General features: G+C 39.5%; 1 long non-coding RNA gene across 5 annotated transcripts in view; it reads right to left on the bottom strand.

Moving 5' to 3' along the window:
* Window positions 1-13,609, bottom strand: part of LOC116147618 (uncharacterized) — a 333,894-nt gene that overhangs the window by 268,674 nt on the left and 51,611 nt on the right. The window lies entirely within an intron of this gene.

The following is a 13,609-nucleotide window of genomic DNA, read 5'->3' as shown; positions in this document are numbered from 1 at the left end:
AGGAGCTTACTGCAGGACCTAAATAGCTTAAGATTATTAACATTGTTATAACTTAAATGATATGTGAGGCACCGTGCATGTCCTATATAAACCCTTTTCTAAGAATCAATAAACAGAGAACTGCTTCGCTTCTCTCCACACAGTGTTCGTATGTACATGATACCGCGCCACCGACAGGGGGCAGTAAAATCCCAAATGGAACAGAAACAAGAACACATTAAACTATATTTCACATAGCTAAAACAGTCACCATAAAGGGTGGGGAAAAGGATTCAACTCAACTAATGTTTGAATGCCGTGTTTGGACTCTATGTCTTCTATATCTAAATAAACACATGCTCAACGCTCGTGAATAAGATTGTGTTTGTTTTAACACAGACATATGGAAAGTACTATGTATCCTATGATTTGAACACATAAATAAATAATTATGAATCATGGGAACCACACTGTTAGAGGACAGCTTTACACATATGGAAGGAAAGAATGCAGGATTCAACCATGCGTTGTTGTACTGGAATTGACATGTTGGTTTGATCTGCAGTCTTTCACTGGTAGGGAAATGCCAGTGAACAAAGGAGGAGGAACTCCTGCCGTCATGAATGGAAAAGTTGCGCAATAGGAATATAAGGGTTCCCAGAGCCACGAGGGACCCAAATTGTCCTTTGGAATGATAAAAAAATTATTCATAAAGGGGGAGGGCATAGCTCAGAGGTAGAGTGTGTGCTTAGCATCCATGAGGTTCTGGGTTCAATCCCCAGTACTGCCACTTAAAAAATAAATAAATAAACCTAGTTTACCACCCTCCCCACCCCCAAAATATATATTATATATATTCATAAAATGACATAAGATAAAACAACAAAGGGAGAAATGCAGTCTTAACCACTTTTAAATAAAACCCACAGTGGCTCTGAGTTACAGTTCTAGGGACAAACAATTTCATGTGGCCCCAGGAAGTAGTCACCCTTATCCCTGCAACAGTGGCGGCCAGCATCCAAGCCAGTGCTGGCTGATGAGCGGTCACTAGAGGCTTCACAGAGCCCAGAAGACAAACCCCTCCTCGAGATAGGGAGCTACTGGAAACAGAGTTCCCAAGCAGCAGGATCCTGAGAGTCCTAGATCTGTGAAGGCAGCTGGAGTGAAAGAGGAGAGAAAGGGGAGATGCTCTGGCGGGGTGACAAGATCTGTGAGCACACCTGAGAAAACCCCTGGCGGCAACCATTAATGGGGTGAAAAGGAGAGTTTCTGCCTCTTCAGTAGCAGGTGGAAGGGGACACTACCTCCCCCTGCCACACACATGCTCACACACACACGGAAACCACTGGTGGGAGCCACCATAAAACCAAAGCCCCTAGTATCTGGGAAACAGGATTACCAAATGTACTTTTTTTTTCTAATTTTACTTTTTTTTTTTTCTATTTTTACTTTTTTTCCAACATTTTTTATTGAGTTCTAGTCATTTTACAATGTTGTATCAAATTCCAGTGTAGAGAAAGAAATGTGACAATGAGGGTGTATATGTCCATGAATGACTGAAAAATTGTGCTGAACTCTGGAATTTGACACAACATTGTAAAATGATTATAAATCAATAAAAATGTTAAAAAAAATCCAGTGTAGAGCAGAATTTTTCAGTTATACATGAACATACATATATTCATTGTCACATATTTTTTTTCCACTGTGAGCTACCACAAGATCTTCTATATATTTCCTGTGCTATACAGTATAATCTTGTTTATCTATTCTTTTGATCTGTATATAGACTTTAAACGTCATCGGATACAGAGTTCTTTGAAATTGAGATGTTTTTCCTCTTTCTTGATTAAGTGAAATAACACATGCAAGATACGTAGGAGGAAGAGGTATTAAGAATGTTCAATGAATTCTAACTGACTTCTCTGTTTCCCCTTAGTGCTACTGGAGTTAATTAGAAAACATACCTCATTCCCAGTGCTATGATGATTTTTTTTCATTTTTGCACTTTACCGTCACAACAGTCCTTTGTCTGCATTTTGCAGATGAGTAAACAGGGACAGGAGGATTCAGGACCTTGTCCAGATATAAACAGTCAGCAAACACCAATGTACGGACTCGACCCAGATATCACCTGACCAGTGCCTCATGTGTTTGTGCACTACACAATGCTGCTTTCTGATCTGGACTAAAATTAATTGACAGTTCGGATTTTCAAAAAAATCTATTCAGACTGAGCATTTAATTAGAAAGAAATGAGTGTTTATACATAGTCGTAGATTATTTGTTCTATATTCATGGAGATGTGTTTGTTCTTGACAATGTGACACTTAAGGCTTGCAGTTCAATGGTAGTCAGGCATCAAATGCTTCCTCATAGTTCCATAAAATTACATTATGACTCAGTTCTGTTGACTTCCATCTCTATTATCTTAAAGCCTTGTTCTGAAGTTATTAAGAAAAGGTACCAAGAAGTAAATTAACCCTTGAAGAGAACTGACTGGGCTAGGGTGTGAGGGGGCGTTCTGGAGTCCTGGTACACACATATGTAAAAGTGAAATTGGCGCTATACCCTTCCCATTTTGTGCATTTATCGTATAGAAGTTATGCTTCAATTAAAAAAAAATAACAGAAAAGAAGGAAGGAAAGAAGGAAAAAAAAAGGAAAAGTCAAGAGAAGAGAAAATAGATTACTATGCTATGACATGGAGCACAGGTTTTGGAAGAAAATCAGGTGCTCAGCTTGGGGCATATTTTAAGGGGAGACATGGAGTGGCAGCTGAACGGATGAGTCTGGGGTTCATTCTAGAAGAGAAATACACATTTGGGAATCATTGCTGTAAAGATGACCCCTGAAATCATGATATAAGATTCGATTCCTAGGAAGTGAGTGAGGGAATGTGCTAAATCCCAGAAATCAGAGAGACAGACTACTGTGTGACTCCTACTTTTCTTTCTATCAAAGAAATGCATCTTTAAACTCTCTATGCCAGTGCAGTTACCCGAAGGAGGGAAAGAAGAGTTCATTCTGTAAGAGCTGGTAATAAATCATCCAGATGCTTGGGGGATAGCGAAAAGCTTTTCAAAGCGATCACAAAATCACTGTCAGTTAATCACTATCAGTTAACCCTGAAAAAGGATGAGGAAGGAGAGCCGTGTAAGGTGGTTGACATGACAAAGGAGGGAAGGAACTAAAAAAAAATCTTCAAAGTTTGAAATTAACCTGTAAGGCAATTCCTACCATTTAAAATATTTTTATTTTACACTTTAGCATTCTTGGACCACGGCTCCATAAATAAAAGTGAGTAATACATTGAGGTAGCACCTCATACTGGACAGAAGAGCATTATCAAGAAGTCTACAAACAATGAATGCTGGAGAGGGTGTGGAGAAAAAGGACCTCTCCTACACTGTTGGTGGGAATCTAAATTGGTGCAGCCACTACAGAGAACAGTATGGAGGTTCCCTTAAAAACTGAAAACAGAAGTATCGTATGATCCAGCAATCCCATTCCTGGGCATATAGCCCACGTGGGGGCAAGGTTCATTTATTTCAGTTTCACGAATACACCTGGTTTCTTTTTTCGTGACTTTACTGAAAGTCCTCTTAGAACTATTTCCCTTTGCTCTAACTTTATGTTCAAAAAGCAACTTTTAATTACATGCTTGACCTTCTCAATACTCTGTCACTCTGCAGGGGGAGATCTTAACAGGGAACATAACCATCCACAACTTGGACAGGTGTTCATCCAACTGGCTAAAGAGTTTTATCAACAAAATCTGTCAATGGCTAATAGTTTAGATGACAGAGTCGAACGTAGCAGACATTGGAAAGCTGGGATGTGGCAGTAACTAAAATAGAATCTAGATTCTAAAATTAATTGCAGAAGAAAAAGCTGAGCAATACTTGTTGCATGAGTGTCATTTGAAAAAGACCTAGAGCTTTTAATTAATTGTGAAAGTGATGTATGACCCAGTGTCGCAGCACTGCGGATGTGTTGCCATGAACCTAGAGTGTTTTTATAGGAAAATGTTCACACAAAGCAAATAAAAGGCCCATCCCACTGTGCACTGTGGTGAACACAACCAGAACATTCCATTCTATTCTAATGTCGCCTTGTAACAGTGCCCTTGAATTACTGTCCAAAGGATGGTGATAGGGAGGTGAGGTGTATTCAGACCACTCTCATCCATCAGGATGTCTCATAAAGCCATCAGGACACTCGTCCTGCAGCATCCCACCTACCTGAGCAAGGCTGCCTCTCAATGAGTGATCATTTATGGGAGTCGAGGACATTCTTATGCTTGCTTCTCTTTTGGTACTATGGACTATTTAGTGGCCACCTGTCTCCCTTTGCAGGTAACAAAATAGAAGGAAGTGGGAAAGATGCCAAAGTCGTGTTGTTCATGTTTGATGTGTGGCGATCGGAAGCCGGTAGGCAGGCACTGGCTCTGATGGTAAACGCCGTGATAATGACCTCCAGTTGGAGATTCTGCTCTCCTAACCCCCCTGGCTTAAATTCTGATGCGACCATGTTTGCCCCTGCCACAATTACAGATAGACTGGGGCGGGGGGAGCTGGTTAGGGTACAAAAGACCAAGCCTCACTGGCCACAAGGAACTTTGTCTTTCTTACACTTCTCAGGTTAAAGAATAATGATCTATCCGGATTCTTTTCTGAAAAAAGATACAACCAGGTGGAAATTTTTCTTCCCTGGAGCTTCAAAGAGTTGCACCCCTGCAGAAAACCAAAATCTGTTATTGGACCGATGCTTCTCATAATGGGGCCCCACGCTGAAGCTGGGACACGACCCTGCTCACGTGGGTTGAGTATCACTTATCAACCCAGTCAGTTTATACAAGCTTGTTGGAGTCATGGATGACTTCTCTCTTATGCCCCCTAAGTGCTTAGCACCCTGCAGAACAATATTTGAGGTTCAGGGGATGTTTGTTGCCCTGAATTGCCTCTAAACACCTTTTCTGTTTCTTATGTTCTTATTTTTGTTTTGTAATTTTGCATGCATTTTTGGTATACCCACCGTGCAAGTATGAAGGGTCAGAGCTTAAAAGGACCTTCAGATTTTCTAGGGTCTCCACTGTTTAGAGATGAGGAAGTTTTCAAAACCTCAAAAGAGGAGGAGGTTACAGAGGTAATTAGTGCAAGTCACAAGCCTAACATTGATTCGAAACCCAGACTCCCTGAGTCCAATTTCCACATTTGTCTCCCTAAAACTATCCTTATTCTTGAATATCACCTCTACTTACCTGTCTCCCATAATCATACTTGCCTTCGTTACCTATTTCCTTATTAAGTATTGATCAAATGAAAAGACTGTCTGCTGGGAGCTCTTGACATTTCCTCAAGTCTGTCTTCATTCAATGTTAAATTTGGTGTACGTTTAACTAGAACTCAGTTCAGTACCCTGCACCCAGTACCCTGTTTAACATTAGCTACTGAGTAGTAATTTAATAAATGAGCAAAGAAGTAAATGAATTTTTTAAAAAACGGAATAATTGCTACAGGAATGTATTTTGTAAGACTGATAGAGCTTTTTTAAGAAGCCAAAGGGTTCTTTACCAAGAAGGATGTGTTGCCAAAAAAATCATTAGTGTATTTCCTGCTACAGCTGTCTGTGAACAAACACTATCTGCTCATTAATTTTAAGGGAAAAAAAAGAAAGAAGAGAAGAGTTGTCATCTCCACCTCTTTGTTAAACATGGAACACCCCTATTGTTTCCATAGGGAGCAAGAAATTAGAGCTAACTTCCCTTTGAAACGAAATAAATACAAGGAAGAAATGCGTGTAAAGGAATCATGAAAGTTCAGTTGACAGAAGTTCTCTCCCCTTAATATGATGTTTATTATTTTAAAATGGTAAGTTGCTATACTGTAAATAGTTTAGTTTCTATAAAGTTGAAAGAGAAAGTAAATGTATCAAAAAATTCTCTCACAGTGAAAAAGAATGCAACAATGAATATATGTATGTTCATGTATAACTGAAAAATTGTGCTGTACACTGGAAATTGACACAACATTGCAAACTGACTATAACTCAATTTTTTAAAATGTAGTGTAATTTCAATCCCTTTTGGTGGAATAAAGTAGGGGCTAGCCCGTTCTGCTGCCTCCGAAGCCACATGGAGGAATGAAAAGCCACGAATCTCTACAGAATGACCATCTGCACCTGCTCCCATACTCTGAACTCCAACGCGCAATTAATTACTTAGCTCTCTAAGCCTCAGTTTTTCTAGGTGTCAAAATAAAAATTCTCGCCCAATCACCTCACAGTCTTGTTGTGATACCACAGCAGGGTATTTCTGAGCATTTCATGACAGTAAAACATCACACACACATCTGAGGTGTCATTATCACTCTTCTTGGTCTACATGAGGAGTAGTATTTTTTAATATACAATTGTATGTGGGAACCTCCAATAAAGAATAACTTAAAGGGAAGGTCCCTAGAAATCATGACTTATTATAACTTCCGGAAACAAAGAAAAAAAATTGAGTTTGTGGGGATGTGATAGCCATCCTTAAATGTTATTAAATGCTATTCCCCGGACTGTTAATTATGAGCGTCCAAACTTACCAAATTCAATGCATCACACACCCCGCAACCAAACCTCACTCCCTAGAGTATGCTCGTGTGTTTCCTTTCCGCTTAAAAGTCTTCCAACAGATTCTATTTCTTACAAATTAAAGCATTTAATGTGAAATATTATGACTCTTCACAAATTTCCTGTAAACTCTATTCTCAACCTTTTCTTTTTTTTTCCTTTCCACAGTAGGATAATACAACTGTTTGGGAGTCCCTTACAAGGTAACACAGTGAGAGAAAGTAGAGTTTCTTCTTCCTGTAACACTCTGGGCTAGTCTAGATGAAGTGCTTCTCCGAAAGAAGGATGTGACCTTTTCTTTTCCTCTTTACGGTACCAAATGTCACCCGCGTGTAGAACATGACTTGCGTTTAATACCTACCTGCCAAATCTGAGATATGCAGCAGATCGTCCATAGATTTCTATTTTTCTATTATTCCTGAGTGTGCAATTTCAAAATCTCTGCTTATATCTATATCTCTAATTAACTGTTTAGATCTATCAGGTAGTACTTTTATTGCAAAAATAAATAAATATAAATAAATAATTAAATAAATAAATAGACTCAGTTCAAATTGACTTAAACACATACAGGGGCTTTTTCTGACTAATATGATTAACAGGACCCAGAAGTAGGCAGAGCACCGGAGCCAAAGGCTTTTCAGTGTTCTCAAGGGACCAGATTCGTTTCTCTCAGTTCTGCCATCCTCCACGTATTGGCTTTACCTGCAGATTATCTTGTAACTTCATTAAAAATTAATCTGCAGTTTTAAACATGGAACTAAGAGCAGGTTGTCCCTTCGGTGAATGGATTTTTACACAACAGCAGGCAATGAATAAAGAAGTAAGATTTAACATCACCTCCCAACTTCCACTGGCCAAATCTCAAGGAATAAGAAGGTCTGGTAACTGAGGAAGGAGTGGACTCCAGGCGGGGCACAGGGCCGATGGCAGGGAGCCGGGTGGGCTGGGGAGTTATCTGCAACAGTCTGCTGGCTCTGAGAAACTCACACTTCTCTGTCTAGTCAAGGGGCAAAAAAAAAAAAATTCAATAGTGAACGACTATGTCCAGAGTCCACACCCCCCCAAAAAAGAATATTAAAACATCATGAGGCTGCCTTTTCAATCAAGATTAATGCAATCTTGGAGGAAATTATTTTTGAATGAGAGCATGAGAAATTAACAGTTTTTAGAGCAACATTATTACATATGAAAAGTTCATTTTTCCCCCTTTTGATGCATTTGAAAGCTCGCTCTTTTCAGTAAGTTATGTTGTATTTCTAGGAAATTATTTGAACATTTTACTTCCAAATGAACATGCTGGTTAAAGACCACTGCTACTGCTGTTCACAAACGGCCCCCAGTGTATCACTCCCTGTGCATTTGGCATAACTGCCCCCCAGATTCTCCAAATTCCAGTGATGAGGATACAACGGACCCAGCCTAGGTCAGGGGCTGAAACTGCCACAGCGGGTGGGAGACAGTCAGAAATTTCCAGCTGACCTGAGTTTCCATAGTGGGACACAAGGACTTTATTTTAAAATTCCCTCAAAATAGAAAGAAGTTTTGGATGGGAGTAGCCAAAAATGGCAAAAAGATTGACAGATGTGTTTATTATGACCCCGCTTTGTCCCAGGGTTTGTTCTAAGCCTTTCATTCTGCACTGCCATCAGGAACCTCATTCTGACTTCGCTGGGACCCTATAAAGTCATCGTCCCCTCCATCTTTTAGAGAATAAGACCAGTCACAGAATTCATGGCTTTCCCAAGTTCACACACGTAGTAAGCACTGCAGCTGGGGTGGAGAGCCAAGTCTGGGTTCAAGGTCTGAGGTACTATTCACCAGTTCGTAACACATGATTCAAAATGTTTCCAGCCGTCTCCTTTCCAAGCTTGTGACAATGCCTGAAGTTTCAGAGTACAGTTTTTACCCTTTGCATTGTAATCCTCCAACAAGATCTTTAAGAATCCTTGACTAAAATATCAAAACACATGATTCATCTGTACTATGGGATATTTCTGCCATCTTTAAAAATAAAGAGGCATAAATATATATATATATTTTATATATATGTGTCACTATGCTGTACATCAGAAATTAACACTCTGTAAATCAACAATACTTCAGAAAAATTAGGAGGAAACATTAAAAGTCAAATTAAAAAACTGGCTAAAATTAAATAGAGGTTCAATGGATATTCTAAGACATATGGGTAGGATTTTAATAAAAGAGTATTATATTATGATGTGATTGATACTGAAAAATCAGATATATGTATATAAGAACATATTTCTACATAAATGCATGGGGGAGACGTGGGTGATGAACCCTAGACTATTGGTGTGAGAGTGAGAGTGGACAGATAGGTGTTCATTTTCACATTATGTAGTTCTACCTGGTGTGCATCTTTTAAAAAGGACACATTTGTCTAGTTTTATAATTTAAAGATTAAGAATTAATGTAAGTATACACACATATGTACCCATACAAGTGATGATGTTTCTATGAAGGCGGGGAGCACTTTTTCTGGGATGTGAGTAATACCCGAAAGACTTAGCGAAAGGGTCAGCCAGAGAGAACGAACAGCTGTGTCAGACTTAGACTGACTTGCCCTCTCATTTCAGTCCTGGAATTTTTCTAAATGCTGCTAGTCTTTGGGAGTCATTCAGTTTCTTGGTTTTCCCATTTGCACAATGGCAACACTAAGAAACCTACCACCCCGGACTGTCTCAGGAATTATAGTTAGCCCGCGGAAAGAGCCTGGCAGGTATGGTCAGGTGCCAGTGGATGTTAAAAAGGCCACCGAACGCTTACTGGGAAGATATTATTAGCGCCAGATCCTCAGTTAGCTGAGGCATATTGATAAACGCAGTGGGAAAGAGACCAAGTTCTGGAAGGAAAAATAAATAAATTAAAAAAGGCCTGTCAGAGGGGTGGGTATAGCTCAAGTTGGTAGAGCGAATGCTTAGCATGCATGAGATCCTAGGTTCAATTTCCACTACCTCCTCTAAGAGTAAATAAATACTAAATAAACCTAATTACCTCCCCCTCACCAAAAAAAAAAAAAAGTAAATTAAATTCAAAAACTAAAAAAAAAAGGCCTGTCATTTTCTGGGAAGTCCTTCAGTTCCAAGCTTATCTTTGGAAAGCAGCTTGCTGGAGAGCGTGCCTGTTGACACGACTTTACCTTCATTTAAGCTGTGTCCTCCCCTGGGCCCAACGGCCAAGGCACTAATCAGGCGGGATCTCCCTGGGACCAAGACGCAAGTTTCTGTTCCCCGCCCTCCTCCTCTGCCATCGCCTCCTTCTCCTTTGTTCTCTGTTGTAATTTTGTACAGTGGGATAACAGCGACTGCATTTTATTTTCTTTACTAGCCACAAATGGCAGCAAAAAAAAAAAAAATGTTCTGGTCTTTTCACCACTGGGAAGAGAAGACGGACTGACCATCCTATTAGATGAAATAAAGCCTACGATCTCTTTCTGGAAATGAAATATTGAAGAAGCACTAAAAAGGGAGTCACTGGACTTCATACCGGTAGGGCAGCTTGGTGTTTGAGTAATTATTTCAGTATTTAAAATCAGTGGAGCGAGTTCAATTTGTAAAATAGAAAAATATATCCCATTGTGATGGGACTAAAGTGGGTAAATGGGCACCTAACTCAGTATCCAGAATAGACATAATGCTGAAAATCTCCCAGTACCTTTATCCTCTAATATCCCTCTATTGTAGATTCACAAAGGTGGGGAGAGAGAGACAATTTAAAAGTGGCAGTGGTCCTATTTCAACGAGTCTTGTCTAACAAGATAAATGCAAACTCAAATTAAAGTTTCTAATATAACCGTTATCCCATTTGCCAGACACTCAGAAGTGAAGATACAGAAATGATGGCACTTTCCTGAAGCCACAGAGCAAGTTAAGGATCAGCCTAGGATGAGATCATGGCTCACCCATCACTTTTCAGATTGACCTCACATCCTGAAAGTCTACAAATGGCACTGGAAGAGGAGCTGCCTCTAACCATTTATGCTTTAGAACTCCCCTTCTCTCCAGCCTGTTCCCTTTGTGGTTAAGAACTTCAGGAGATAATTGTTTTAAAGACTGTTGGAATCTTCAAGGTCACACTACTGTGTGCCGTGTATCGTATGTGCCAGATATTTGGACCCTCCCAGCTTCACAGTTTGGGCTTGACCCCTGGTTTTGCCCAAGCCACAGAGATCCTGCTGATAATCCCTCACTGACTTGAATAATAAGAGAGCAAATGGCAATATTAAAGTTACTGCTGGACCCACACACTTACAGTCAAGTAATCTCCGACAAAGGAGGCAAGACTATACAATATAGAAAAGACAGGCTCTTCAGCAAGTGGTGCTGGGAAAGCTGGACAGCCATATGCAAACAATGAAGTCAGAACGCTCCCTCACACCATACACAAGCATAAACTCCAAATGGCTTAAAAACTTAGACATTAGGACATCATAAATCTCCTAGAAGAGAACATAGACAAAATATTCTCTGACAGAAATCTTTGCAATGTTCTCCTAGGGCATTCTACCCAGGCCATAAAATAAAAGAAAAATAAACAAATGGGACCTAATTAAACTTACAAGCTTTTGCACAGCAAAGGAAACCATAAACAAAACATAAAGACAACCTACGGAATGGGAGAAAATATTTGCAAATGACGTGACTGACAGGGGCTTAATTTCCAGAATATGCAAACAGCTCATACAACTTAATAACAAAAAAACAAACAACCCAATCAAAAACGAGCAGAAGACCTACACAAACATCTCCCAAATGAATACATACAAACGGCCAATGGGCACAGGAAAAAGTGCTCAATACTGCTAATTATCAGAGAAATGCAAATCAAAACTACAATGAGGTATCACCTCACACCAGTCAGAATGGTCATCGTTAAAAAGTCCACAAACAAATGCTGGAGAGGGTGTGGAGAAAAGGGAACCCTCCTACACTGTTGGTGGGCATGTGGTTTGGTGCAGTCTTATAGAAAACAGTATGGCGATTCCTTAAAAAACTAAAAATAGAGTTACCATAGGATCCAACAATCCTACTCCTGGGCACATATCCAAAGGAAACTAATTTGAAAAGATATAAGCACCCTATTGTTCACAGCAACACTGTATACAATAGCCAAGACATGAAGCAACCTAAATGTCCACTGACAGATGACTGGATAAAGAAGTTGTGGCATATTTATACAATGGAATACTACTCAGCCATTAAAAAGAGTAAAATAATGCCATTTGCAGCAACTTGGATGGACCTGGAGATTGTCATTCTAAGTGAAGTAAGTCAGAAAGAGAAAGAAAAATCCCATATGACATCACTTATATGTGGAATCTAAAAAAAGATACAAATGAACTTACCTACAAAACAGAAACAGACTCACAGACATAGAAAACAAACTTATGGTTACCCAAGGGGAAAAAGAGGATAAATTAAGAGTTTGGGATTAGTGGTTACAAAGTACTATATATGGAATTAACAACAAGGACCTACTGTATAGCACAGGGGCTATATTTAATATCCTGTAATAAACCATAATGGAAAGGAATATGAGCCATATATATATATATATGAATCACTTTGCTGTACACCTGAAACTAACACAGCATTGTAAATCAACCATACTTCAATAAAAATAAATTTAAAAATACTCTGCATTTAGGATGTGTTGGAGTTCTCATGAGCACCCTTGGGTGATTACAGACCCAGAAATCAAAGTAGGGAACCCACATAAAGCATCTGAACCCACTCCAGTTGCACAGATCAGGGACAATGGAAACGGCCATTTTCAAAATCTTTGAATTGCAGCTTTGTAAAAGATCAGAGATCATTTAGTCCTAATATCTCACAGTCTATTGTGGAAAAGCATAACAAAAAGACAAAAAAAAAAAAAAAAAAGAAAAGAAAAACTGGCCCCTTCCTCTTGGAAACACTGGTTTATGATGGAGAATTTGGCCTAGTGGTCATTTGCACATTCTCGCTCCTCCTTTATATTCTGAATGGAACCTTTTGGAAATGGAGCTCAGCGAAAATAATTTCATTTACCTGCTAGCTGTAAAGTCTCAAATACAGGTCTACTCTGCTACAATAACAATCCCAGGTTGGCAGCAGAAATAGCCTAGCATCTATTTCACATGTGACTGGATTAATTCTGTCCCTGTTTAAGACCACGCTCTTTTTTTTTTTAAGAACACACCCCAACATATTTGTGTATACGCATAGATTTACATTTGTGCGAAGCTGCATAAGGATTCAGGAAAAAACAGTGTCCTCAGTAAGCACAATTGCTTCTTGGAGCGCTGTGTATTCCTTTCTGCCCGTGGGCTGAGCTCAACGTCTAGCCGTTTCGTTACCGCACGCAAGGTCCTTTACAACCCAGCCCAGCTCCCATTTCAGCTTTATCCCCTCCTCCCCTCCACCTCTCCTGTGGTCCAGCTTTACTTAACCAATTGCTGTTCCTCACATATGCCATGTTCTTCCAAGCCTTATGCTATTTCCTCTTTCCTTTGTTACTGGCAAAGTCTTACTTATTTTTTTTAATTTCCCGATCAATATCATTTCATTCACAATCGTATTCTCGGCCCAGGACAAAATGAATTGCTGACTTATTTATGTTACCCGATACTTTTACAAACACTGTTATATTGCTTATCTGTTTTTACAGAATCATTAGCTTGGATTTCTGTCTTCCCAACAAGACTGTTAACTTCCTCACGGAAGTCGACAGACCCGTGCTGTATTTTGTTCTGTGTCTCCAATAGCGCCTAGCTCAGTGCTGGGCATACAATAAGCACCACGTTTCTGCTAAATTGAAGTTAAGTAAGATTCTAGACACTTTGGTACCATAGCTCATTCCCATCAGCTGGCTTCTTCCAATCTCTATTGTATGTTCTTCAGATTGGCGTTTAGAACAATTCAGTTACACAGCATAATTCTCCGCAGTGGATGGGGTGTTTTCACCAGTCTTGCCCTTTTTTTTTTTTCTTGCAGTGTCACTGGAGT

Source organism: Camelus dromedarius, chromosome 19 (genome assembly GCF_036321535.1).
Source record: "Camelus dromedarius isolate mCamDro1 chromosome 19, mCamDro1.pat, whole genome shotgun sequence".
In the NCBI taxonomy this organism is placed as follows: Eukaryota; Metazoa; Chordata; class Mammalia; order Artiodactyla; family Camelidae; genus Camelus; species Camelus dromedarius.
This window is presented reverse-complemented; position numbering and strand designations above follow the sequence as displayed.